Raw genomic sequence first — 25,465 nt, forward strand, 5'->3', positions numbered from 1 at the left:
CCTCCATACTGTCTACTCTTCATCAAACCCAGCACAAAATACTCATTAAGTCTTCATGTCCTTACGAAGGCTCCTGTGTCACATAAACACTTACATTAAATAGGGGCACCTGGGTTATTCAGTCATTAAGCATCTGCCTTAGGCTCAGGTCATGATCCCAGGGTCCTGGGATGGAGCCCTAATTGGACTCCCTCCAGTGGGAAGCCTGCTTCTTCCTCTCCCACTCTCCGCACTTGTGTTCCCTCTCTCACTGTGTGTGTCTCTGTCAAATCTTTAAAAAAAAAAAAAGTTAAAAAAAACTTACATTAAATAAATTAGTATGCTTTTCTCTTATTAATCTGCCTTTTTTGGTTTAACCTTCAGACCCAGTCAGGCATCCTGGGAAACTTTTCCCTTGCCTACAGATGCTGTGCTTTCCCCATTGGCTGATGCACAGCACACTACAGCCCCGAGCAGAGCTCTCTGTAAGGCAGCTTTCAGGGCAGGTGTCAACACCTGTGGGCCTCAGAGCCCATGCCGAAGTCCATGTTTCTACTTAATCTGCCTCTTTCCTTGCCAAATAAGTGTAGTGCTGGAAACAGTGCCAATACTGCAAGGGGGGAGAGGCAGGTGCCAGGCACTGCAGATAAATAAGTCTGTTCAACCCAAAGAGATCATTGGACAATCGCTATGTTTAGGTGACAGGAGGCAGATGAGGAGACAGGCAAAGACGTCAGGGAGGAGGAAGAAGTTCAGAAGAATACGCTGTTAAGGAAGCCAAGGAGGAGAGAGTGTCAAGGGGAGTTTGCCCAACAGCATCAAATGTTGCCAAGAGGCCAAGAAGGAGAACAATGACACAAAGGCTAGATCTGACAAAGTGAGAGGTTACCAAGAGCAATACAGAGGAGGGTTTTGGGATAAGTCAGTTAAGGAAGACTTCCTGCAGGAGACTAATTTTTAATTCAGCCTTCACAGATGTAAAGAATATGAATTAATAGAAGAGTAGAGAGAACTGAGGCAAAAAGACAAGTTTTAGGAAAGGGAAGAATAAGCAAGATTGGCATTGTTAAATAATAAAAATTCAGCTGAGTAAACTTGAAGATCTAATTGGCTCTGTTCAACAGTTCATGAAGTGGGCAGCATCCAATCTAGCAAGCAGAAAGGAGCTCCAAGGAGCTGTACAAAATGGAAGGCTTTCACAGGCAGGAGGAGTAAGAGAGAAGGAAAGAGCAGATTACCTCACCTTCCTTTGGGGGATGGAAAGGGTCTCCCTGGCAGATTATGTCACTCGTGCTGACCAGAAAATTCCAGACTGACTAGTTAAGACTATATTCCTGGCAGGGCACCTGGGTAGCTCAGTGGGTTAAGTGTCTGCCTTCAGCTCAGGTCATGATCCCGGAGTCCCAGGACCTCTCCTTCTCCCTCCAACCCCTCCCTCTCCCCTTCTACCCCTGCCCACGTTCGCTCATGCTTTTTCTCTCTCTCTTTCTCTCTTCCCCTCAAGCTCTCTCTCTCTCAAATGAATAAATAAAATCTTAAAAAAAAAAAAAAGACTACATTCCTGGAGAAGGTAGAAAGTGTAATTAGGTTAGTTATTAAGTCTTGGTCTGGTTGAGCACAAGTGGACTCCAATCTGGGACCTGTTTTTTGTTTTTAACAGCATATAAACAAAGGATTTTACAGCAAAGGAAGGTGCTTGAAACAATAGGAAAAACAATGGAGCTGGTAAGATTGAGAAGGGAGGTGGCAGCTATGAGAAAATCTTTAGGGCTCTCAAAGAGTTTGCTTTGGTGAATAGTTATTTTGAAGTCACTATAAGAACAATTTTGGATTTCCAACTCCAGAGATGAAATAACTATTGACGTAGCAAAATTGAGGTATTTAGGCATGAGAATCAAACCAGGTATACCAAGAAGAGAATGCTTTCTGTTACTTAATCAGTGTGGTATAGTTCTGAAGAAGCAGCAGTGTGTAGCATATAAGGACAAATTATAAGAGACTGAAACATGAAACAGACCAAAAGATTACTCGTGTCTTCAATGGAAAATAGGTCTTGTCTAGCACTCACATCCAGATTTTCTGATTCTATGGGGTCTCTGAGAATTTTGTTGTCCTTGAGTTATTTATAACACGGTAAATTGTAGATAACTGATACCACTACAATGACTCTTATCTAAAGATGTGCCAATGAATTTTGTTTGGCAGAGAGTCCTTTGATTCCCCTCCCCCCAGTGTGGAAGAAATCAGTTTTGAATTTATTAAGCAGACTCTTCCGTATTCCTGATGGCTTTTACATGAGTCTTACTCTTTGGATTCTCTCTGAACCGGTCAAATATCACCAACACAATCTGTTGTAAGATGAAGCAGAGTTTATTGCTTAGCATGGTAAGGAAGAACACCACTTGACAAAGCCTTGGAGTATTTTGGAGGGAGAAGGCAAAGACAGAATTTAAAGAGAATTGGAAGCTTGACGTAAGGGTGACTTTCTTTTTTTTTTTTAATTTATTTATTTGACAGACAGAGATCACAAGTAGGCAGAGAGGCAGGCAGAGAGAAGGGGAGAAGCAGGCTTCCTGCAGAGCAGAGAGCCAGATGCGGGGGCTCGATCCCAGGACCCTGAGATCATGACCTGAGCCGAAGGCAGAGGCTTTAACCCACTGAGCCACCCAGGTGCCCCCATAGGGTGACTTTCAAAATAAAGACTTAATTATGATCAGGTGAGGATCATGATACAATAGTTCAGGATTGATAGATATAGCCAAGAAGTGGATGTGAGAGAAGGGATTCAAAGAAACCTAAGGGACAAACTGTTGATGTTCTCCATTAAAGTGTTGATGGTTCTTTCAGGAAGTTCCTGTAATAAACAATCAAACCATTTGTCTGGGCAGGAGACTCCAGGAAAAATTAAGTGATGCTGACTGAAGACAGGAGAATAACAAACTCATGCTAACAAAGACAGGAATAGTACAGGGTCATAGTAAAGGAAGGTATGGTTCCCTGTCTCAGGGTCCAGCTGAGGGCTGTCAGGTAGCCGGTTTAGGTTTCACAGTTGTAACATCTTATTGGTTCCTTCATTAATAAATGAATTAAATAAAGTTTTTGGTGTGTGTTCATTTTATATTTGTATAAGAGTCATGATTTTTAAAAATCATCTCCTAGTAGGTAATAGAATCCAAGTAATTTTAAATATGAGGAGTTAAACAGAACTGGGTGGTTTTGTTCTTGCTACAGCTATGTAATGCTGGATTAGATCATGAATAGGTAAATCTGTAGTGAGCAGATAAATCTGTTCACTGTGAACAAGTAAGTGATGTTCGGTAAAAATAAGTTTCTGACTATAATCAGCATGTAAGATCTAGATTTCAGTTTTATTTTTATGGTAAACTTTAGTAGCATTTGTCAGGAAAGGAAATTGTTTCCGTTTCACTACCCAGTTGGCTTGAGTAAAGGGAGCTCACTGTTATTTTTTTTTTTTTAAGATTTTATTTATTTATTTGACACACAGAGATCACAAGTAGGCAGAGAGGCAGGCAGAGAGAGAGGGAGGAAGCAGGCTCCCTGCTGAGCAGAGAGCCGATCCCAGGATGCTGAGATCATGACCTGAGCCAAAGGCAGAGGCATTAACCCACTGAGCCACCCAGGCGCCCCTCACTGTTACTCTTAAGGGACAGGCCAGGTGTGGGTAAGAGAGTGGGTCAAGGTATCTTAGTTTGGGGAATTGGACCCTGATATATCAAAGAAGGTATTTCCAGAGTCTGGCCATCTCAGTCTTTCCCTTTTGCAAGAGATATTTTGACTGTGTTTGAACCTGCAGCTCGGTGGGTTTGTTCTACCACCAGTCAGATCATTCCCAAACAACGCCTCTGCTCAGGATCCCAGCGGCACTTCTCTAGGGAAGATTTTTGAAGAAGTTTCTCAGGGTATTTGGTCATAATCTTCCTCAGCTGGGTAGACAAGTTTCCTGTAGCCAAACACACTCAATTCTCTGGCCCAGTAAATGAGTATTGAATTTAAATTTAACTGACTTCACCAATTAGAAACCGGTATTGCTCCTTGTCTTGGGGAAGGGAGGACAGGGAGAGGGAAGAGCTTGGGAGGGGTTCAGTTTCTGAAGCAAGAAGCCAGATAAAGTGAGACTTAACACACATTAGGAACATTTAAGAGAGGATCATTGGGGGCGCCTGGGTGGCTCAGTGGGTTAAAGTCTCTGCCTTAGGCTCAGGTCATGATCTCAGGGTCCTGGGATCAAGGCCCCCATCGGGCTCTCTGCTCAACAGGGAGCCTGCTTCCTCCCTCTCTTTCTGCCTGCCTCTCTGCCTACTTGTGATCTCTCTCTGTCGAGTAAATAAATAAAATCTTAAAAAAGAAAAAAAAAAAAAGGATCATTGACAACTAAGAAGAAGAAGCCAAGGCCAGACCAGGCTAGCCTGGCTAACTGAAAACCACATCCCATTTCCCGTAAGAGTTGATGTCTGAGACTTTCTTTTTCTTTTTAAATTTTATTTGGGAAAAAAAATAACTACAGAAAGGTTCTGAAAAAAAATTTAACGAACATATGTTATCACCTAGAACAAAAAACTTGAATGTATAAACATGGTAATATATGAAGTGATTTTTTTTTTTGGCAATGATTTTTCTTTTAAGATTTTATTTTTAAGTACAACATGGGGTTCAAACTTACAATCCTGAATTCAAGAGTTGCATGCTCCACCGACTGAGCCAGCCAGGAGCCCCTCATGCAAAGAATTTTCCCTTCCTCTCTTTCCTTCCTTCCTCCTTTCCTTCCTCTCTCTGTCTTTCTTTCTTTCAAGATTTTATTTATTATTTCTTTGAGAGAGAGTGAGGGCATGTATGGGTGAGAGAGAGAGCACAAGTGGGGTGATGGGTAGGAGAAGCAGACTCCCTGGTAAGCAGGGAACCCAATGTGGGGCTCCATCCTGTGACTCCGGGATCATGATCTGAGCCAAAGGCAGACACTTAACTGACTGAGCCACCCAGGCGCCCTGCAATGATAAAACACAGTTTTTTCTTCCTTTTTCTAGACTCCTCCTTTATTTATCTTCCCTTTCCTACCTCTACCCATATTAGATCCCCCAAGCCATATTAACAAGCTGGTCTTTAGAAACATTTTATTACTTATATAATCCAACAAAAATTTAATTTTTAAATGATTTTATTTTTTTATTTGAGAGAGAGAGAGAGGCTGACTCCCTGCTGAGCAGAGAGCCAGACATGGGGCTCAATCCTAGGACCCTGAAGATCATGACCTGAGCTGAAAATAGACACTTAACTGACTGAGCCATCCAGGCATCCCATCTACAAAAATCTATTTAGTTATATCTATTCATACATGTATGTGTGTGTGTATGTATATATATATATATATATATATATTTTTTTTTTTTTTTTTAAGGGATCTGTTTGTCAGGAAAAATTGTGAAAAAATTTTCAGTGGACTAACAAAAAGATTACTAGTGCCTGCCTAATGCACCCTTCCCAGTTACCCCAACCTTCATTGTCTTTGAACTATTTTATAACTCTGTAAATTCTAGAAAGCAGAGGATAACGCAGATGTTATCGTCCAGAGAAATGGAAATGAAATATGTCTGGTGGAATGCAACTGATCATTGCCCAGTTGATAGACCAATTTTGTATCTAATTGTCAAATGTATTTCAGCATTGTTTATTCTTCTTTGAACCCCATTATAACATCTTGGTGGTTCCCTTATTAATTAATGAGTCAAATAAAATTTTTGATACATGTTTATATTTGTATCAGTCATGATTTTACCTTTCCAAAAAATGCATACTTTTAACTATTTGGAGGTTATCCACCAGGATGTCCACTAGAGTCACATGAAAGGGCCAGGTAAATTATACTGCTAGACAAGTATATATACCTCACGGGTGGCTAAAGCCCAGATACTTATTTTTTGACTTGTAGAGGTGAATGCTAGTTGGCAATAGAATTTTAAAGATTTTATTTATTTATTCGACAGAGAGAGAGATCACAAGTAGGCAGAGAGGCAGGCAGAGAGAGAGAGATGGGGGGAAGCAGGCTCCCTGCTGAGCAGAGAGCCGGATGTGGGGCTCAATCCCAGGACTCTGAGATCATGACCTGAGCCGAAGGCAGCGGCTTAATCCACTGAGCCACCCAGGCGCCCGGCAATAGAATTTTAACTTGGCTGACTGTTTCTCTACTTTCTCCTCTACCAATATTGTGCTTTACTTTTTGTGTCTGTATTGCTTACGGCTGGTAAGCTGTTCAAACTTGACAGCAATGATTGGGAATGTGGTTTTAAGGTCTGACTAATTGGTGAAATATACAGATGGATGATACCTATCTATTTCTGTGGGTAAGAGAAAACCAGAGATCTGGTTTTCTGATTTGTTAGTCTTACTTGTTTGTCTCTTTGTCTACTTTAAGACCATGCATACCACAAAGGAGAACAGCTTCTCATGGGAGGGTAACAACTCTTTGATATCTAAAGTAGTGAGTTTTTGCATTTCTGTGTTTATTCTACTTTTTTTTTTTTTAAGATTTTATTTATTTATTTGACAGAGAGAGATCACAAGCAGGCAGAGAGGCAGGCAGAGAGGAGGAAGCAGGCTCCCTTCTGAGCAGAGAGCCCGATGCGGGGCCCGATCCCAGGACCTTGGGACCATGACCTGAGCCGAAGGCAGTGGCTTAACCCACTGAGCCACCCAGGCACCCCTATTCTACTTTTAAAAAAAGATTTTATTTATTTATTTGTCAGAGAGAGAAGAGAGTGCACAAGCAGACAGAGTGGCAGGCAGAGTCAGAGGGAGAGAAGCAGGCTCCCCGCTGAGCAAGGAGCCGGATGTGGACTTGATCCCAGGATTCTGGGATCATGACCTGAGCCGAAGGCAGCGGCTTAACCAACTGAGCCACCCAGGTGTCCCTTCTGTGTTTATTCTTGACTTGTAGTTGAAATTATAGATTTAGAGCTATAAATCTAGATCTCTGTCTATCCATTTGTACGTAATTTAGAAAGCCCTTTACTTCTCTTTATAGAAGTGTGAAGTGTCTTCCTGTCTCTGGATGGTATTAATAAATTTGATTATAAAGTCTTCTAAATTAAAAGAGCTCTGTTCTGGTTGGCTTATAGAGATAAATAACTACTCATATAAATAACTACTCCTAAAATTCCCCTAAATAAGGAAATAAAATATCTATTCCTTTAAATGTGCCAGACTAAAAAAAAATTCTAAAAGAAACTAACTCAGGAATATTTTAAGAATCCAAGTTCACATAATTAAGGTAAATCTTTGACAAATGAGACTGTAGATGAGGCAAAACTTTTCCTCTACCCTGTTAGGGTCTCTGGATGGCTTGAGAATTAAGTTCACATAGACAGATTAAGAAAAGAAAAGCAGGGCGTCTGGATGGCTCTGTCGGTTAAGCGTCTGCCTATGGCTCAGATCATGATCATGGCTCGGGTCATGATCCCAAGGTCCTGGGATTGAGCCCTACATCTGCACCGAGCTCCCTGCTCAGTGGGGAGTCTCCTTCTCCCTCTCCCTCTGCCATTCCCCCTGCTTGTGCTCACTCTCCCTCTCTATCAAATAAACACATAAAATCTTGGGCGCCTGGGTGGCTCAGTGGATTGAAGCCTCTGCCTTCGGCTGGGGTCGTGATCCCAGGGTTCTGGGATCGAGCCCCACATTGGGCTCCCTGCTCCTCGGGAAGCCTGCTTCCTCCTCTCTCTCTCTCTCTGCCTGCCTCTCTGCCTACTTGTGATCTCTGTCAAATAAATAAATAAAATCTTTAAAAAAAAACCCAAAACACATAAAATCTTAAAAAAAAAAAAAAGAATAGCATATAAAATTTATTTTTACAAGTTAGGAGAATCTTCACGGGAAAATAAAGACCCAAAACGTGGTTAGACCTAAGTGCTTTTATACTAGGTTGAACAAAGACTAGCAATTATGGAAAAGTAACTAAAAATATTTGGGGAAGCTCAAGGAAGGTAGGGTTATTTTAATAAGGGTTTGTTTGTACAGATTTTTTGGACTATTTTGTCTATCTCTGGTGATAGGAATGTTCTTCTCCTCCAGATACAGAGAAGACGTCTTTTACATGGGAGTTTTATCTCCCGCTTTCAGGAAGAAAAGAGGAAGTCAGAGTGCCCTTCTTATATCTACTGTTTTTCAAGTGCCTTTAGCTCAAAATCATCAATAGGCCAAATCAGCATATTTTGAGGTGGCATCTTCTGAATCCCTTCAAGACTCATTTAACAATTTTGGTTTTTAAAAAAGGAATTTATCTTTTCTCTAATTTATCAGTGTTAGGTAAAATATAAATGTACATTTTGTTCTACTTGGGATTTGTTTTTCCTAAACCTAAGGAGGTTTACTGACCAAATAAGCTCACACTACTTCTATATCACTTTAATTAAAAAAAACAAAACAAAAAAAAAACAAAAAAAAAAACAGCCCCTGGCATCCAAGAACCGGCCCGGTGCTATCAGCTGCTGGGCCTCAGTGTTGCTAAGAGCTGGCTTGGCACTCACAGGTAGGACTTGATGGTCTTCTGCTGAACATGAGCTATTTCACAGAACATCAACATCAGATAAGGCCAGGCCACTCTGTGACCATGATGGATTAAGACAAAAACAAGTCCATTCCAATGATCATGTCTGAACACAGACAAAGCAAGAACATTGTCCAAGCCATAAAATACCAAATATCTTCTTATACCAGCAAGTATGAGTGACTGCTGTTGCTTTACCAATTATAGCTCTAGGCTTGCTTTACTTTGTCCTCCCTATGAATAATATTTATTGAGATACTCACAGAATTGTCCTTACTTTCTGACAACCCCTGACCTAGAGTAAACCTTCTCTTCCTGTACTTTCTTCAACATCAACCAACCAAATCTCAAGTCCTATCAGTCCTTTCTAATACCTTTCTACTGAGCCACCTGAAGGGGGCCTATCATATATGCTCTTTCCTGCTGCAAGGAGTTATAAACCAAGCTTGTTCAACCACAGGAGTGTTCCTGATGGTCTCTGGCTAGTGGGCATTAATAATGTTTAAGATTATGAAATACAAAACCATGTTCAACTAAATTGAACCATTAAACTGACAAATGTTTTAATTCAACAGTAATTATATTTTGCCATATGTATGATTTGTAGTAACCTAATTGATTTCCAAGTTTTAAAAAAAGATTTTACTTATTTATTTGACAGAGAGAGAGAGAGAGAGAAAGCATAAGAAGGAAGAGTGGTAGGCAGAGGAAGTGGGAGAAGCAGACTCCTCACTGAGCAAGGAGCCAATGTGGGGCTCCATTCCAGGACCCTGGGATCATGACCTGAGCTGAAGGCAGATGCTTAACTGACTGAGCCACCCAGGTGTCCCAATTTCCAAGTTTTTAAACTTAAAAAACATGAGACTGATATAAAGTTAATAAATGGATAATCACTGAATACCTAGAAAAGTTCTAAGTAATGTTAAATACTGCATCATTGGTTATTACTAAGCATAGTTCAAGGTGTACATAGTTTTGCTTATCTTTATATGCTAGAAATAAGCTATAATAAGCATGTTTTTTTATAAGCATGTTAATAAGCATGTTTGCTTTTGTTGCTTTAAGAAGTTGAAAAGATATGTATAATCTGTATTACATATATTCATGAGCTTTGCTAGTCTGCTAGAAAACTTCTGTACAACAGGCAGTTCTCATTTATCCACCCCCGCCCCCAACCAACAATTTTCTTTGTGCAACAGAGTTTAGTCACCTCGGTTAAATGTTAGTCAATATAAGTGGTTCAGACTATTCTAGGAGTAATACTGATAGAGGAAATACAACCATGCCTGTCTTTTTTTTTTTTAATTAACATATAACATATTATTTGTTTTAGGGGTACAGGTCTGCGCTTTGTCAGTCTTACACAATTTACAGCGCTCACCAATACACAAATCCTCCTCAATGTCCATCACCCAGCCACCCCATTCGTCTCATCCCCCTGCATTCCAGCAACTTTCAGTTTGTTTCCTGAAATTAAGAGTCTCTTATGGTTTGTCTCCTTCTCTGGTTTCATCTTGTTTCATTTTTCCCTCCCTTCCCCTATGCTTCTCTGTCTTGTTTCTCAAATTCCTCATATCAGTGAAATCATATGATCATTGTCTTCTCTGATTGACTTATTTTGCTTAGCATATACTCTCTAGTTCCATCCATGTTGTTGCAAATGGCAAGACTTTGGTTTTTTGATGGCTGCATAATATTCCATTGTATATATATACAACATCTTTATCCATTCATCTGTTGGTGGTCATCTAGGCTCTTTCCATAGTTTGGCTATTGTGCTATAAACTTTGGAGTGTACGTGCCCCTTCGGATCACTACATTTGTATCTTTGGGGTAAGTATGGGGTAAATACCCAGTAGTGTGATTGCTGGGTCATAGGGTAGCTCTATTTTCAACTTTTTGAGGAACCTCCATGCTATTTTCCAGAGTGGCTGCTCCAGCTTGCATTCCCACCAACATCACAGGAGGGTTCCCCTACCACATCCTTGCCAACACCTGTCATTTCCTGACTGTTCATTTTACCCATTCTTTTTTTTTTTTTTAATTTTAGCCATTCTGACTGGTATATTTTTGTTTTCTAAGAGAAAAGAATAGGTTGTGTTCTAAAGAAGAAATTCTCAAATTTTTTAGTCTCCAGATTCCTCTTCACTCATACAAGAAAATTTTAAAGACTTTTTTTATTGATTATTTAAAGTTAGCAGTGATGATTCAATTGCATGTTAACACACAATAAATAACATCTTTGTATTATTATGAAATAGCTTTGACTTCACGGATCTAAAACAGAACCAATGACCTAAATTATAGAGTGTCAGTTTATTCCAGAATATTAAAGAGCACAGGGAAGCACAAAACTTAAAAAGTTAATTTTATTTGCTTTGTGTCTATTTGGGCTTCATAGAAACTGTCAACAAAATGAAAAGGCAACCTATGGACTCTCACAACTGCTAAAACGGCTATTATTAAAAAACAGAAGATGATAAGTGTGGGTGAGGGTGTGGAAAAGGGGGAACCCTGGTATACTGTTGATGGGAATGTAATGGTACAGCCATATGGACAATAGCATGGAAGTTCCTCAACAAATTAAAAATAGAGCTATCATATGACCCAGCAATCCCACTTTTGGATATTTATCCAAAGGAATTGAAATCAGGATCTTGGAGAGATAACTAAACTCTCATACTCACTGGTGCATTATTTACAACTGCCAAGACATAGAAACAATAAAAAAAAAATTTTTTTTTAAAGATTTTATTTATTTATTTGTCAGAGAGAGAGAGGGAGAGAGAGCAAGCACAGGCAGACAGAATGGCAGGCAGAGGCAAAGGGAGAAGCAGGCTCCCTGATGAGCAAGGAGCCCGATGTGGGACTCGATCCCAGGACGCTGGGATCATGACCTGAGCCGAAGGCAGCTGCTTAACCAACTGAGCCACCCAGGCGTCCCATAAAAATTTTTATCAATAGATGAGTGGATAAAGAAAATGTGGTACATACAAACAATGGGTTATTATTCAGCTTTAAATAGGAAAAAAAAATCCTGCCATTTGCAATAACATGGAATGGACCCAGAGGACATTATACTAAGTGAAATAAACCAGACATAAAAAGACAAATACTGAATGACCTTACTTATATGTGGAATTTAAGATAGTCCAACTCATGGAAGCAGAGAGTAGAGTGATGGGGAGAGGGGAAATTGGGGAGGTGATAGTTAAAGGGTCAAATTCCAGATAAATAAGTACTGGAGATCTACTATACAGCAATGTGCCTATAGCTAACAATCCTATATTACACATTTAAAATTTGCTAACAGGGGTGCCTAGGTGGCTCAGTCAGTTAAGTGTCTGCCTTCGGCTTAGGTCATGGTCCTGGGGGTCCTGGGATCAATCCAGGCCCCCTGCTCAGGCCCCCTGCTCAGCGGAAAGTCTGCTTCTCCCTCTCCTTCTGCTGCTCTCTCACCTAGGGCTCTCTCACTCTCTCTCTCTCTCTCTCTCTCAAATAAATAAATAAAATCTTTTTAAAAAATTTGCTAACAGAGTAGATTTTACATTAAGTGCTGTTACAACACACACACACACATACACACACAGGCATACACACACTAATGACAACAACAGTAAAGAGATGGGGAGGAAACTTTGGGAAGTGATGGGTAAGTGTGGCCTTGATGGTGGTAATGGTTTCACAGGTGTATACTTATCTCTAAACTCATCGAGTTGTATATGTTAAATATATATAGCTTTTTATATGTCAATCATAGCTCAATAAAGTAGCACAAAAAAGTAAAAAAAAAATTTGCTTATAGTTCTTTTGGTCTTTAGCCTAAGTGTATACATGCCAAATACTGTGTTCAAAAGTTACTCGAGTTACTAATTTCTTTGTCTTTGGAATTTTGACTACACTCTGGTTTGACCTAATCATGATTTGAGTTCTGGGCAAATTGCATAGCCAAGGAAAATCTCAAACCAATCTACAGCCCAAACTGGAACCCATATCTAAGATCAAACCTGCTGACCAATTCAAGTGTATCAGTTCAGATCAGTTTACAGTTCAGTCAGAATTCCAGCCAGTACCATCTCAATACAATGTGGGCCCAAGATTTATACCGACATAGAAAAACAACCATGTTATCCTCAGCTAAGAGATCAGCCCAACTCAGAACATAGTCATGTGACAGTTCAGCTCGACACAGAAATCAAATCTCTCCTGACTAATCCAGATTGGAACCAAAGCCTGGTTTAGGATGGCCCAGAGCCCAGTATATGCTAGCTCATTCCACACTCATTACCTCATTAATTTATTCAACAAGTGTTTATTGTAGGCTTACTAGATTCCAGGCACTGTGGTAGGTACTAAGGCTTATCTGGGCATGGGAGGACTCCTGAGAGGCCCGTATCACCCTAGTCACCTGAATGCACAGTTTAGCTCATCGTCTATTGTAGTCAACACTTCCCAACTAGTGTCATCAGAGAAGTTCTCACAGAATTTTCTTATGGCATCATATACTGCTTCATCCCCTTATGGCAATTTTTCATTATGTAACAGCAAGTCCCATCATGACCTCCACCCCATAACCTTTTGACCTAGTAGATTTCCATACCTGCTTAGGACCATTCATTCAACAAATATTTAGTAAATGTCTTTAGATTACTAAGTCCTTGAGATACAAAAATACTGCCTTTAAGTAACTCACTGTCTTTATTTCTACCAAAGGAGATTAATACAATTAAAAAAAAAAAGCTTACTCCAGTTCTATAACAAAGGTATAACTTTTTTAATAATGGTATCTTCAAAACTCTATGAGAGCCTAATGGAGGAGTTATTTCTTAGTACTAGGAGAGCATGGTTAGCGGAAGTGATTTCTCCACTGGTCCTTGAAGAATGACTACAGGTTTAGTGAGAGAGAAAGACTTTCCAAGAAAAGAAGCACACGGCATGTAGGCAGTAAGGAGAAGAGGATGCTGTAAGGACAAATGATTGGTGATGTTACGGAATACCTTATTCAAAAGAATATCTTTGAAGATACAATGGTTAATACCACTTCAGGAATAATGGGATTTGCTCTAAACCCAACCCAAGGATGTTTGACACCAAGGATATCTGACAACAAACATATAATAAGAATTATGCCAACATTAATGAATTTTTTTGGAAAGTATCTTATGAGTTAAATTCCACTGATCCAGTTTAATGTCTTAATTAATAGATTGTAAAGCTCTCAAATACCTAATGGGGGCAAAATGCTCTGAGGTGAGAGTGGCAGGATCAGAAAGAATATTCTTGGGATTAAAAGGACAGGGTATAAATATTTTGCTGCTTCTATCTTTGTCACGATGAATTTTCCAAGGTCTGTATACCTTACTATATCATAGATTACCTTTCCCTCCTATCACATGTTTTCTCAACATTGACTTACCTTTTTGTTATACGGCGTTCCCCAAACCAGTGTCACAAACGTAAATGCCTACAAGTGCTAGGTGGATAACATGAGTAAAGCTGGCTAAGTGGGGACTGATAAACTCAGAGTATCTGCCTTGCCCAAAGAAGGAAGCTGTTATTTTGCTGTAGCCAATCACTGCCATGTAGGAATGCAGGCTAAGGGTTGTCAGAATTCCAACATTTTCAAGCGAAGCCAGAAATTCTGATTTTTATTATGGAAACTCTCAACTTGGCAACTAATTGGGAAGTTTAAAAAAATCCTCAAAGGAGGCCAACAAAACCTGTCTGTGGGCCTGATTCTACTCCTGGGCACCAGTTTGTGAGACTTGCTCTGAAATTTTCCTAGTTTTCTGTGATATCATACTTGAAGGAATGAAGGACTGTTCCATCTCCTTCTAACATTACTGATTTCCCAAATATGGACTCACCCTCCTCTTGTTGGGAAGTACTATTTTGCACCACCCTTTAGTGATTTCAGAGTTTGCTTACCCCTTTAAATGTCAATTTTTACCCCCTCCTTGTGGTATATCATGAACTATGCCAATAGTCTTCCCCCTCACTCTTGCCTGGTCATGCCCTTTATGACATATGAATGGCCTTACCACCCTGGAATGACAACGCATTTCTTCATACCTTTGCAATCCTTTGCATATTTCTTTGATCATCCCCCTGTGTCATGAGTCACCTCAGCTCAGGACTGCAATTTGGGATGGGGAGTGGGCAGATACAATCTGTGTGGCATCAAAAAAGGATGAGGTTGTTTGGAAAAGAATGGGGGAAAAAATGTCTGCATTAACAAAGATTTTTAAAAGAATCATAAAAGTTAGGGAAGGATGCTTAAAAAGTGTGATTTAGATCTCTTTAGAGTGAATAAAAAGTATAAGATTATTTTTCCTAGTATTTCAGGTTAACTTTTATCATGGTGAAGTGCTATAGGATTTCTTTAAAGAGACTTTGCTCTCTGGATATACTGTTTATTTCTTAGATGAAGTATGAGGTTATCTTTTTTTTAACTTCATGAAAGGAAAATCCAGAGATTAGGAGTAAGATTTCCATAACTGCAGTCATTGTTAAGTCATTAAGTCTTTTTGCTGGAAGGAAAAAAAATTATGAATGTAGCCCATAATATTTATTTGATATTGTTCCTTACTGCAGTGCAGCATGGCTGAATTTTATTCTCATTAAATTTTTATAATCCACGGACTATACCTCAGGATTCTTCATACTACTTTGTATGAAACAGTTTATTCTTCTTTTGTTTTTAAGATGGTTAAGTGGGAGTAGGATTATTATTTTGAGGATATTATAAACTTTTTGGGTATGGACAGACTAATTTTTTAAAATAAGATGCTCTAGGGGTGCCTGGGTGGCTCAGTGGGTTAATGCCTCTGCCTTCGGCTCAGGTCATGATCTCAGGGTCCTGGGATCGAGCCCCGCATTGGACTCTCTGCTCCGCAGGGAGCCTGCTTCCTCTCCTCTCTCTCTCTGCCTGCCTCTCTCCTACTTGTGAACTCTCTCTCTCTCTGTCAAATAAATAAAATCTTTAAAAAATAAAATAAAATAAAATAAGATGCTCTTGAAATTATGGTCATTGTAACATGGAACTAGATATTATGATTTATGGTTATTAGTATTTATCTCCTATGTGTTAAGTCACTATAATATCAGTGGGCAGAAGATATAATTTCCATTCTATTTCTAAAGAAAAAAAGACAAAAATAAAAATCAAATCCCTTTGCCAAAACACAGAAAAAAACATCCATAACAACATAATGACCTAACATAATTAGGTGATTTTCCTTCCATTCATTCAACAAATATGTATTGATTGCCGGCTATGTGCATCAGACACTGTGTTCAGCTCTGGATGAACAGTGATAAACCAAATATTGTCTATCCTTTCATGGATCTTATGGTCTAGTGAGAGAGACAGAGAAAAATTACTAAGGGAAGAAGTGTATATATGTGAATATCTGTATATACAAATGAATTTGTGCATATATGTGCATACATACACATACACACACATACTATCAGGGAGAATAATGGAAAAGAAGAGAGGGAAGCTATTTTAGATTGAGTGTTTGGAGCAGATTTTCTGAGACAGTGGCCCTTGAGTGCTAATAGATAAGAAAGACCTAGTCATGCAAAATGTAGGGGAAATAGTGGTATACTGAAGTACGGTTCGGGCAAAAGCCTTAACTGGGAATGGTTTCTAAGAACAAAGAAACCAGCATGGCTAGAGTATAGTGACTGAGAAGAAGGTAGCGAGAAATGAGGCTGAACAGAAAGACAGGATGTATCAGAAAGAGCCTTGACAGAAAATAAGGAGTTTGGATGAGAAGTCCTTGTTTTCAAGTAGAGCAGTGCTACATTTTATTTTTTTTTTATTTTACTTTTTAAAAAGATTTGTTTCTTTTTTTTTTTAATTGTATTTATTTACTTGACAGAGAGAGATCACAAGTACGCAGAGAGGCAGGCAGAGAGAGGCGGGGAAGCAGGCTCCCTGCTGAGCAGAAAGCCCGAGGGTGGGCTCAATCCCAGGACCCTGGGATCATGATCTGAGCCGAAGGCGGAGACTTTAGCCCATTGAGCCACCCAAGCGCCCCTATTTGTTTCTTCTAAAGAGAGAGAGCATGAGCGGGGGAGGGGGGTAGGTGGGGGTGGGAGGGTGGAGGGAGAGCTGAGTGCAGAGACAGACTTGGGGCCCAACCTCACGACCTGAGCAGAAACCAAGAATCAGACAAGGACACTTAATTGCTTGCCCCTGGAGCATTGCTGTTTTATTTTTATTTTTATTTTTTTTAAAGATTTTATTTATTTATTTGACAGAGAGAGATCACAAGCAGGCAGAGAGGCAGTCAGAGAGAGAGGAGGAAGCAGGCTCCCTGCTGAGCAGAGAGCCCGATGCGGGGCTCGATCCCAGGACCCCGAGATCATGACCTGAGCCGAAGGCAGCGGCTTAACCCACTGAGCCACCCAGGCGACCCAGCATTGCTGTTTTAAAGATCATCCCCAGCTGCTGTGTGGAGAATGGATTGTAGGGGATCCAAGTGGGATCTAGTTTGAGGCTATTTGCAATATTCCAGTGAGGAATGATGATGACTTGGACAAGGCTTGTAGCAGGAGAGAGAAAGTGGTCATGTATCCTAGAGGTAGAACCAACAGAATGTGTTGATGGATTAGGTAGGTAGTGTGAAGGGAAACTAAGAATCAGGGGTGACTCATAGGGCTTTGGCTTGAGCAACTGGGTGCATAGCTCTGGGAAGCAGATGTAAAGACAGAGCAAGGTATGCAGAAGGTTTATCAGGGATAACACTTCTGAAATGAAAAGAGGCAGAAGCAGAAATGTGAAGGGGGTGGTTGACAGCAGTGACAAACCTGATAGTCTCTGCCAGCCCAATGGGGAACTCCTGGGCATAGACGTGAGCTAGTGGAGTTTTACACTGGCCTAGGCCCTTGTCCTACCACCTTGCTCATTCATTGCTGGGAGCCACCTGAAGAAGGGTGTAACTTTGTCTCTAAAAGCTGAGAGGGACCCTGAAGCAAGTAAGAGCTAGAGGCTGTCAGTTAACCACACTCCTCACAGCTGGGCAGCCAGTCCTTTCTCTCTTTTTTTTTTTTTTAAAGATTTTATTTATTTATTTGACAGAGACAGATCACAAGTAGGCAGAGAGGCAGGTAGAGAGAGAGAGAGAGAGAGGGAAGCAGGCTTCTTGCTGACAGAGAGCCCGATGCGGGACTCGATCCCAGGACCCTGAGATCATGCAGCCAGTCCTTTCTTGAAGGGGGATATTAGCAGCATATCCCTGTGTCTCCCACAGGGAACAACAGGTGGGAAAAGGTCAAAAATTTAGTTTTAAACAAGAGAGGGATGAAGTTAGTTAATTATAACATTGAGTCATCAAATACTTATTGGGTTTCTGTAATAGGCCATTCAGATAGAAATACTATGGACAGAGGCACCTGGGTGGCTCAGTTGGTTAAGCATCTGCCTTCAGCTCAGGTCATGATTCCAGGACTCTGGGATAGAGCCCTGAGTCAGCCACCCACTCAGCAGGGAGTCTGCTTCTCCCTCTGCCCCACCTCCCCACTCACGCTCTCTCTTTCTTTTTCTCAAATAAATAATAAAATCTAAATAAATTAAAAAAAAAAAGAAAGGAAGGAAGGAAAGGGATACCATGCACACAGTTGCAGCAGTCCAGATTTCAAAAGAGATGTTTGGGCTGGAGATATGGAGAACTAGTACACGTATGCCTGGCTGGGATCATCCAATAAGACAAAATCATTTTTAACCCTGAGAAGTATCATTTTTCTGGAGACTGCCTGGAGGCAATTTGGGTTGTCATATTGGTGAGAGGGACAAGGAAGTAGGGTCCAGGGATGTAAAACATCCTGAAATGCATGGGAAATCCTGCTCAGTGAAGAAGTGTTCAACACAAAAAGCCAATAGCGCCCTTGTGGAAAAACTGGCTATAGACAGAGAAGTGGTTCCAGAACCAATCCCTGGGACATTCTAAATTTTAGAAGCTGTGTAATGGAGAAAAATGTCTCAAAGGAGACTGAAGAAGAATATCCAGAAAGGTAGAAAGAAAACTAGGACAGAATGGTGTCAGAGCCTAGAGTGCAAAGTGCTTCAAGGAGAGAGAAGTTTGCAGCAAAGAATTCTGCTAATAGTTGAATTAGATGAGGACAGAAACTTGTCCATTCACAGGTGAGCTTAATAAGAGCAATCTCAGAGGAGTGGAGGAGATGGAAGCCAGACTGGCATAAGCTGAGAATAAAAGGGAGGGGAGCAGGTAGAGAAAGGAATTTTTAAAGGAATTTGCACACATGATAACCTGAGGAACAGGTTATAGGGTGTTTTGGAATCAAGGTAAGGGTTTTAGTTCAAATAGTTTATTATGAAAGTTTTTAAACAGAAAAATTGAACAAATTTCACAGTACATATCACTAAATTCTACAATAACAATGTTACTCTATTTGTTTTATCACATCTTTTTATTTATCTGTAGGAAAGTGATTTTTATTTTTATTTATTTTATTTATTTGACAGAGAGAAAGATCACAAGTAGGCAGAGAGGCAGGCACAGAGAGAAGGGGAAGCAGGGTCCCTGCCAAGCAGAGAGCCCGACTTGGGGCTCCATCCCAGTACCCTGAGATCATGACCTGAGCCGAAGGCAGAGGCTCAGCCCGCTGAGCCACCCAGGTGCCCCGGTAGGGAAGGGATTTTTAAAGATGGAAAATACTCCTAGAGCATGTTTGTATGCCTAGAGTGTGATAGCTAGGGGAGATTAATGATACAGGGAAGACAAGGGATGGCCAAGTGAGAAAGATGAAGTCCTTGAGAACTGAGAGGAATGGATTCAGGTAAAGGGACTGTCTTTTATTGTTATAGGAAGAAAGAGGAAATGGTTAGAGAATCATGTAGGTTTGGGGATTTGATAGTATGAAAACGTGGCAGATGCTACACTATTGCCCAACTAACAGCTTAGACCTTCTTCTCTTGCTAACAGAACCTAAAATTTGGCACCCCTGGCCCAGACCCAGGGAGTTAAAAGTGATTGGTCTCAGTCAGTCGACTGCATGCCCCTTTGTCAGATACTAACTTTCCCATCATATCTTGTAACTAAGAGAATTGCCATAGAACCTATTTCTGGTCAATGGAACTGAAGGGTTGTTTGCTGAGGGGGCTTCCATGAAAGCTTTTCCTTTGCTGAGAAGAGGGGAGGGAACTTCTCACATAAAAGGTCCTTTTTCTGCCTTTATCCACCTCCTGTGTTTTTCTTACTTTTGAATGTGGTCAAGTTCATGATGTGGGGACTATGATAGCCATTTTTCAACTTTCAATAAACTTGAAGATGAAAAGCTGGAGCTGAGAGCAGGCAGGAGGTAGGCAATAGGACGATACTGTTTAGCAGCTGAACCAATGCCAAACACTATCTCCTCCAGACTCATTTTTAAAAAAAGATTTTATTTATTTATTTGACAGACAGAGATCACAAGTAGGCAGAGAGGCAGGCAGAGAGAAATGGAGAAGCAGGCTCCCTGCTGAGCAGAGACCCCCCCCCCCCCCCCCGCAATGCGGGACTCTATTCCAGGACCCCGGGATCATGACCTGAGCTGAAGGCAGAGGCTTTAACCCACTGAGCCACCCAGGCACCCCAGACTTATTTTTATCATGGAAAAATGAACTCTAATTCATTGAAGCCCGTGTAGTCAGGTTACGTCACTTTAGCTGAATATAGATACAGAATCTGAGGGAAGTACAGTGGCCATACCTTTTTTCTCCTGAACACCTCTTCCTGCTTTGATCCTGGTTAAAGAGTCTATTCCTAGGCCACAGGAATAAATACCTAATCTAAACAGAACTTGGATTCTTTCTGCTGAAAAATTAAACTTAATTAGGAATACCCAAAGGCAGAAGGAAATAATCTATTATCCCTTCTAGAAAGAAGGCCCAAGATCTCTTGCCCCTGGGATTGTTTCCCTGCTTAGTCTGTCTACAAGTTATTCAATTATCCTCTCAAAAAATCCCCCTTTTCTTTTTTTTTTTTTTAAGATTTTATTTATTTATTTGACAGACAAGAGATCACAAATAGGCAGAGAGGCAGGCAGAGAGAGAGGAGGAAGCAGGCTCCCTGCTGAGCAGAGAGCCTGATGCGGGGCTCGATGTAGGGCTCAATTCCAGGACCCTGGGATCACAACCTGAGCCAAAGGCAGAGGCTTAACCCACTGAGCCACCCAGGCGCTCCAAATCCCCCTTTTCTTAAAGTTGGCTAGAACTGGTTTCTGTTGCTTTAAACCAATGGTTCTCAACCAGGGAGATTTTGCCTCTTAATGAATATCTGGCAATGTCTGGAGATATTTTCGGTTGACACAACTGAAGGTGGGTAATTTTCGCATCTAGGGTGTAGACACCAGGGATGCTGGTAACATCTGTAATGCACAGGACAATCCTGAGATTGAGCCCCAGATCGGGCTCCCTCCTCAGTGGGAAGCCTGCTTTTCCCTCTCTCGACCCTCTCCTTCCCTCTCATGATCTCTCTCTCTCTCTCTCTCAAATAGATAAATAAAATATTTTTAAAAATTTAAGAAACAAAATAAAAAGCAAACTTATAGAACAAATTGGTGGTTGCCAGATTCAGGAGATGGGGAGTGGGTGAAATAGGTGAAGGTGGTCAAAAGGTACATACTTCCAGTTGTCAAATAAATAAATCCTGGGGATGTAAAGTATGGCTTGGCGACCATAGTTAAAAAATCCTATATTGCATTTTTGGAAGTTGCTATGAGAGTAAATTTTTTTTAAGGTTTATTTATTTTAGAGAGAGAGCGAGAGCATGTTAGCCTGATGGAAAGCTGTGGGGAGGAGAGAGAGGGAAAGGGAGAGAATCTCAAGCAGACCTCCTATTGAGTGAGGAGCTCCATCCTATTACCCTAAGTGGAATGTCCTGAGTGGAAATCAAGAGTCAGATGCTTAACTGACTGAGCCACCCAGCTGCTCTGCTAAGAGAATAAATCCTAAAAGAGTCTCATCATAAGAAAACAAATTTGTAATTATGTGTGATGATGGATGTTAACTAGACTTATTGTGGTGATCATTTCACAATATATACATAGTGAATACATAATTTTGAAACATTATGTTGTACACCTGAAACTAATGTGTTATTTGTCAATTATACTTCAATAAAGAACAAAAGGGAAAAAAACCCTGATGAAATCAAGTTGATCTAGAGATAACTCACATCCCCTAGAGCTTGTTAGAAATGCAGAATCTTGGGGTGCCTGGGTGGCTCAGTGGGTTAAAGCCTCTGCCTTCAGCTCAGGTCATGATCCCAGGGTCCTGGGATTGAGGCTCACATCTGGCTCTCTGCTCTGTGGGAAGCCTGCTTCCTCCTCTCTCTCTGCCTGCCTCTCTGCCTACTTGTGATGTCTGTCTGTCCAATAAATAAATAAAATATTTAAAAAAAAAGAAATGCAGAATCTTGGACCTCATTGTAGATTTACTGAATATGAATATGCATTTTAAGAAAATCTGCGTGCATATTTAGGTCTGAGAAGCAATGAGTTAGAGGATTTGATGAAGGTGAAAGTTTTTGCACTGGGGATGCTGAAAAGATGCTTCTGGCAGAATTTTCTAAATCAGAGGTTAGCAAAAAAAAAAAAAAAAAAGAAAATGTTTTTTTCTATAAAGAGCTAGGTAGTAAATATTTTTAGCTTTGAGGGCCAACCAGTCTCTGTTACAACCACTGAACCCTGCCATTGTAGTACAACAGCAACCAGGGACAATATATAAACCAATGAGTATGACTGTTGAGCATGGCAATGTTCCAATAAAATTATTTGCAAAAACAGGCAGTTGGTTGATTTGGTCCAAGGGCCATAGTTTGCTGACCCCTGATCTAGACCTTAGTGAAATGAGTAAGTCTTGGCTCCCATGTAGAGTGTACTGTTGAATTTTCCTGTTCTGATTACTTACTGTCTCTTGTCAGTATATACTCCTGCCTCCCTCTCTCCTCTTTTGAAGACAACGAAGAACTTGGCCAGTTGATGTTCTGTGAGATCCTAGAAGTGAGAAAGGGGAGAACTGAGGTATTAGGAAGCCATAATTTCCTTGATATCATTTATTTTCTGTCCAAAGTATCCAGAGATGTACTATGGGGCAAGCTTCACATCAGCTGTTTCTTTGGAGTTGTTTCCTTTTTATTTTCTTGGCTTCTAGTAAACTCATTTTGAACTTCTCTGAGCCAAGGGAAATCAAGAAAAGATATTTTATCCTTGCATAGACCGGGTTGAGCAATAGCCCCTTGATGGCAGTGGCAGTGGTAATCAGAGAGAGATTCAAAGGTAACAGGTTGATGGCTGGGGGTAGTGGAGGGGAAGAGAAATCATATCTATTGAGCATCTCTTCCCTAACGCTTTACATCATTTGAATCCTTACAGTAACTCCAGTATTATGACCCCAGGATACAGATGGAGAAACTGAAACCACTATTTTATCAAACATTAATATAGCAATTACTGTATGCCACGTACCGCTCTGTTTTACAAATATAAACATTTAATCCTCAGAACTCTATGAGGGGAAATATTCTTGCCTCCATGTTAGAAATGGGGAAACTATGCTATGAAGACAGGTTAAATAACTTGCTAGAGGAAACTCAGTTAATAAAGTAGAACTGGGTTTTCAATTCAGAGAGAATGGGATCTTGTTCTGACTCCAAAACCTTGTTTTCTTCCATTGTACAATGTAACAATAGTATGTTCTCCAGTCCTCCTCCTCATCAGATTTTCCATCAATGCTAGCACCCCCCCGCCAAGTTTGGGGTTACCTATTAAGTAGCATTTCCTTATTAGTCCCTCAGATTATAGCATGTTTCCAGGGGTCATTATCAACAATTTTTCTCTACCACAAAACAATCTTTATTAGTATAAGAGATGCTGTTGCCTGCTTTATATGAGCATGACACTCTGAAATATTTTTCTCAGCAATTTCTCCTAACCCTGGATCTTGCTGTTTAACTTTCGTTTGCCCTGTCTTCCTTGTCTTCTCTTTTTTGTTCATGCCAGAATATTGCTGAGAATAATGCTGACATCTCAGTCACCATGCTAGTGTACATTAACCTTTTCCTCTTATTTTATTATTGGACTAATCCAATTTTCTTATTCTCCATTATTCACCTCCATTGGATTACCATAAATAATCTAGATACATTATTACCAGATCTTTCAGAGTGTCCCCTTAAAGGTTCTATCCCAAATCTTAGTGCCTGGATCAGGCACTATGTGTTTGGCCCTCTGGTGGATAATGGGTAATAAAAAAGTGGATGATGGGGATGCCTGGGTGGCTCAATTGGTTAAGCATCTGCTTTTGGCTCAGGTCATGATCCCAGATCCTGGAATCCAGTGCTGGATTCCACATCTGGCTCTTCCTCAGTGGGAAGCCTGCTTCTCCCTCTGCCTGCCAACCACCACTCCCCCACCCCGCTTGTGCTCTGACAAATAAATAAATAAAATCTTAAAAAAAAAATGTGGAAGATGTATTTACGGTTTAGTGATTTCCACTAAATGTGGTATGGTCTCCTGATCTGACACTAATATTGATTACTAGTGATAACTAACCAATATACAATATTTCCCCATGTTTTTCAAATTGAAATTCAGTGCTCCTACACCATCACCTCTTGAATATTCTTTCTTACTCTAGTGACTTGCTCTTCAATCTGTCCATCGGAGCAGAACATGACTATTTTCCTTACCTTTGGCTCTGCTATTAAACTTTCATTAGAGGCAGAATCACAACATTCTAAGACTTTGATGATAAGGGAGATAGTTTAAGATTTTGATTTTTAAAAAGTGCAAAAGTGTTTCTAACTGAACCTTAAAAAGGTTTGAGGCACTGTTCTAAGTATGTCCATGAGAAGTGCATAAGAGCAAAGTTTGCTGGTCTTGCAGTCCAAAGATTTGAATTATAGTCCTAGCTCAGCCACTAAGGTAAGGATGGCTAACATTTATTGAGCACTTAGTGTGTGCCAGTCACTTTTCTACTAATCATCGCGCTGTGAGGAGGAGGGTACAAGTATTACCCCTTTTTACAGAAAAGGAAACCGAGACACAAAGCGCTTAAGTAACTTGGAGTTGGTATGGTAAGCTGAATCCGGTTTTGCAACATAGGCAGTCTGGCTCCAAACTGGTGCAGTTAGTTCCTACCCGCCTTTATTCCCTGGTAAATAGAATCAGCCATGATTAACATACATGCAGCAGGTTCGGCACTGGTTTTCTGCAGTTCTACTCATTTAATCTCCACGAACAACTCTGAAGTTGATACCGTTTTTTACAAGCTAGGAAACTAAGGCCCAGAGCAGTAACTATTATTTGGCAGACATGCTTGGAGATCAGCCTCGAGGCTCCAAAAGTGTCTCCAACCCTCGAACCACCTGGATCTTTGAGCCTGTTTTCCCACCTTTAAAGTGAGGGGAAGTGGAGTAATGCCTCAGTTCTACGAGGGAAGGCTGTAGAGAGGTATGTGCGCACAAGGGTGAGCGAGAAGGGGTGGTAAAGCAATCAAGCTCGGGGGCCGAGGGCCCAGCATGCATAATCGGGGCTGGTGAGGGTGAGGGTACGAGAAAGATTCCCGCCAGGGAGGAGGCCGGGGAAGGGGGGGTGGGTGCCGCCCCGAGCGAGGCCTTTAGGCGAAAATGGGGCCTGACAGCCTATCTCTGCCGGGTCAAGCGCTGCTGCGCTTCCAGCGGCCAAAGGGGAGGGGATCCCTGGGGCTTTGTCCCGATGCCGGGACAGCACCTCACCCGCCCAAATCCTGCTTCGCAAGATTCTCCATGAAAGCTAGAGAAGAAAGGGGCGCGGCTTCCCCGCCAGCGTCGCAGAGCGCCACGTCCCTCTTGGCTTAAGCTTCCCCAGGTTCCTCCGCGTTCCTCCTCCTCGCCATCCGCCTCTCACCCCGAGGGGGCGCGGCTTCATCTCCGCCCCTGC

General features: G+C 41.0%; 1 long non-coding RNA gene across 1 annotated transcript; it reads right to left on the reverse strand.

Moving 5' to 3' along the window:
• Positions 1-25,433, reverse strand: LOC125078219 (uncharacterized). The gene is made up of 3 exons (XR_007120829.1): positions 25,282-25,433; positions 22,455-22,540; positions 1-73 (listed from the first exon to the last, which is right to left on the reverse strand). It is a non-coding gene; the product is annotated as an uncharacterized LOC125078219 (long non-coding RNA).
• Positions 25,434-25,465: the final 32 nt, after the last annotated feature.

Source organism: Lutra lutra, chromosome 10 (assembly GCF_902655055.1).
Source record: "Lutra lutra chromosome 10, mLutLut1.2, whole genome shotgun sequence".
In the NCBI taxonomy this organism is placed as follows: Eukaryota; Metazoa; Chordata; class Mammalia; order Carnivora; family Mustelidae; genus Lutra; species Lutra lutra.